This window comes from Triticum dicoccoides, chromosome 3B, assembly GCF_002162155.2.
Source record: "Triticum dicoccoides isolate Atlit2015 ecotype Zavitan chromosome 3B, WEW_v2.0, whole genome shotgun sequence".
NCBI classification, from domain to species: domain Eukaryota; kingdom Viridiplantae; phylum Streptophyta; class Magnoliopsida; order Poales; family Poaceae; genus Triticum; species Triticum dicoccoides.
This window is the reverse complement of record NC_041385.1, coordinates 483,440,107-483,444,457: the sequence shown is the minus strand read 5'-3', so window position 1 is coordinate 483,444,457 and position 4,351 is coordinate 483,440,107.

The window sequence follows — 4,351 nt, the reverse complement described above, 5'->3', positions numbered from 1 at the left end:
TGGAACCGCAGACATGAGTGAATAGTATTTCTCTGTGTGATCTCTTCCATCATGTCTGGGCAACGAACACTGCATTGTATAGAAGGAAAGTGTCATTTCCACCTTTTACATAGACTATGATCTTTTACATGGAATACAATCTGCCTACTTTGTGTCGCACTACCAGCACTCCTTAAAGCTAAACATTATGCCACTCATAATTCCTTAGTTTATTTGTTCAAATACGAATTTGATATGATTCTAATGTTCCTACTTCAGTTTTGAAATGTGTGTCTGCCTGTTATAGAGACATAAGAGGTTTGTATTTCTGTGTGTGGTCTGGTCAACACGATTGGGGGTGTGAACTTTGCATATGCAGGGGTTTATAGGGAGACACTCTTCGAGTTGAATCCGCCATGCATTCCATAGATAATCTGACTACTTTTATGTTTTCTTGAATCTCGGATACTGAACAACATCATAATAATTATGAGCTTGCGTGCATGAAAAGAATAAAGCAGAACAATGCCATGGCTGTCAAACTTGGCATTAAGGGACTGAAATAAAGTCTGGGTGCAATGCAATGCAAACGCTCTCCACCTACAGATTCATGCTTAGAATATGATCCTAACAGTGATTCTGAGCTAGAGGGAGACCTAAGTCAATGTAGCTCCCTAGTGGAGGAGTCAGAGGCAGATGCCCTATCTTATTCACCCATCAAGGTGCTTGCTCTAACTTTCCAAGGTTATATTGGTCGCACATATCTTGCAACTTATGTTTTGCATTGCTTCTACTTTGTTCCACTGCCATTAGCTTAGTTTACACATCGTGTATGTGAATACGCCCTGCCTGTCCATTTTCAGTACATATTCCATCTGTCATCATGCCACATTTATCCATTCAAATGTTGTTCTTGTGTATCAGACGTTCAAAAGGAAGAGGGCAATTGCTAATCGTGGAGGAGCACGACAAAGTATTTGGAAAAGGTAGTGACACCTGATAAATCAACTAGCCCATTATGTGTAGTTGCAATATCACCTGACCCACAAAACACGACCCAAACTCTAGCAGGCTCTAGCCCTACTACACTGGTCATCTCTGATGCCCCAACTCAGCAGACCCTAACTACAACAAACAATATGATGATGCTAGTTGACATACCACTAGCTATATGATGCAAAAAACCCCATTCCAGCAAAGAGTACACCAAATCCAGTTGCCAAGTCTCGTTTTGAACGAGAGAGAACCCAAATTGCAGCAAATAGGACCCCTATTCCATTTCTTCCCGGTTTAGAAGACGAAGCTTATATTGTTGTCATGAACTTTGTGTGCATCATTGCTTCATGGAAAGAATATAACGTGGACACGGAACAATTTCCAGTCTTCCTCCGCCACTTATGCGTAAGTAATGTACTAATGTTATTCATGGTAATTACTGCATATGTTTCTGCTGACGGAAGACACAAGATTTCATTCTTTTAAATAGGCGAGGACCAAACTGGATTGTCAAGACGAGCAAGGGTTGGTTGCGCATTTCAAGCACTCGTTGATGAAGTATTGTTCCTACCTGAGGCAAGTGCACTTCGATGGCAAGCATCTAAACGAAATTTCTATAAAGTCTCTAGTGCTACATTTATCAAACAGTGACTGGAATAACCTTGTTACACATTGGTCTCGTCTACAGCGTAAGGTACTGTCTATGATATCACATCACAATTTGAACTACATATCTACATGTGCCTTAACTTCTCACTTGTACGAAAACTGTTTGCAGAAGAACATTCATTCTCAAGGGACCACAGAATCTCGCAACTATATTGCACACTGCATTGCTCTTGTGAGTACCTCTTGCCCTGTATGACCATACTTACTTTCATAGCTGGTTGATTATGTAGCATCACTGCACATGTTAGCCTCGTTATCGTCCATTTGGTGGACATTATAAGATCCGTATGGACTCTTACATAAATTTAGAATCAACCCAATGCTTTTGAAGAGGTTTAGCTCTGTAGTCCTCTTGTAAGGACTGAACGTCGTCTATCACTGTACTTGCATTAACAGCTACTACCTCCGTCCCATAATATAAGAACGTTTTTTACAGTACACCAGTGTTCAAAACACTCGTATATTATGGGAAGAGGGATTGGTTCATTGTGTAGCATTCTGCATCTTATCTCCCTCGCCCACCATTTACTAAAAAATATCAGATCTAAATTTAACCTTACCAAAAAGTTGAATACACAACCAATGCCAGTGCAGAAGTGTACCCATTGCTCTTGTGAGTACATTTTGTCCTGTAATGTTTGTACTTCCAGGGATTGGTAGTTGATTATGCAGCATCAATCTGCATCTTATCTTCATTATCCTATATACCTTCCGGTATTATCATATCTATAATTACTCTCTACAAAATTTAGAGTACATGCAATGCTTATGAAGAAGATTATGTGCTGAAATTCTTGAGTTATCCTTCCCTTGACATGGAGAAGGGCATTATAAAGCCGGTGTTAACTGTTAATGTAAGTTAGTCCTTCTAAAGCCTTTATCCTCAATTGTTGTTTAATTTGCTCATACTCCCTATCGTTAACTGTTGTTTAGTTTGCTGTTTCTATCAAAATGCAAGTTCACAACAACCGTAAGTTCCAAGTTTTACTTGTAAAACCAAATTCTTTATTCATACCATGCACATTACTCAATACTCCCTATATGTATGCTTGTTTTGTGGATCTATAATCCAGTGTGTGGTGAAGCAGCCCACGTTTGCACCTTGTCATCTCCTGTTTTATCTTACTCATGTGTGATTACCCACAAGTACAGGGGATTGTTTGTAGCCTTCTTCGATAAATAAGAGTGTCGAATCTAATGAGGAGCTAAAGGCAGAACAAATATTCCCTCAAGTTCTATCGACCAACGATACAACTCTACACACACTTGACGTTTGCTTTACCTAAAACAAGTATGAAACTATTTTGCAAGAATAAAACTACGAGTACTTTGTGAGAATAAAACTATGAATAAATTGCAAGGTAATAAAAGTAGATAGCTTTTGTCAACAAGAAAGTCATTTGTCCCTGGGAAATCGATAACAAGTACTGGTAATCATTCTTGTAATTTTATATGAGGGGGAGGCATGAGCTAACATACTTTCTCTACTTAGATCATACGCACTTATGATTGGAACTCTAGTAAGCATCCGCAACTACTAAAGATCATTAAGGTCATGAAACCCAACCATAGCATTAAGTATCAAGTCCTATTTATCCCATACGCAACAACCCACCTACTCGGGTTTAAGCTTTTGTCACTCTCGCAACCCACCATAAGCGAATCATGAACATATTTCAACACCCTACAGCGGAGACCCCTCATGTTTGCGCAAGACGGAGGGCACCGTAGGACAGCACCATCAATAAAATATACAATCATACCAACCAAGATCACGATTAACCCACAGGACAAAACGGATCTACTCAAACATCATAGGATAGCCAAATATCATTGGAAAAAAATATATGGAGTTGAGTGATGTCTGCTAGAACTACGTCGGTATTTCCCAAAAGAGGAAGGGATGATGCAGTATAGAGACGGTAGGTATTTCCCTCAGTGATGAGACCAAGATTATCGAACCAGTAGGAGCACCTCCTAACACCACGTAAATAGCCCCTGCACACAAATAATAAATACTCGCAACCCGACGTGTTAAAGGGGTTGTCAATCCCTTTCGGGTAACAATGCCTCAAATTGGCGAGAAGACGTGATAATGTTGTGATAGATAAGATAAATAGATCGTGAAATAAATAAATTGTAGTAACATATTTTTGTATTTTTGCTTTAATAGATCTAAAAATAGAAGCAAAGGAAAATAGATCGGAAAGGCAAATATGATAAAAAGAGACTCGGGGGTTGTAGGTTTCACTAGTGGCTTCTCTCGAGAAAAATAGCAAACGGTGGGAAAACAATTAGTGTTGGGCAATTGATACAACTTCAAAAAATCATGAAGATATCCGGACAATGATCATTATATAGGTATCACGTCCAAGATTAGTAGACCGACTCCTGCCTGGATCTACTACTATTACTCCACACATCGACCGCTATCCAGCATGCATCTAGTGTATTAAGTTCATGGAAAAATAGAGTAATGCAATAAGAACGATGACATGATGTAGACAAGATCTATTTATGTAGAAATAGACCCCATATTGTTATCCTTGATAGCAATGATACATATGTGTCGTTTCCCCTTCTATCACTCGGATCAAGCACCGTAAGATCGAACCCATCACAAAGCACCTCTTCCCATTGCAAGATAAATAGATCAAATTGGCCAAACAAAACCCAAATATCGGAGAACAAATACGAGGCTATAATC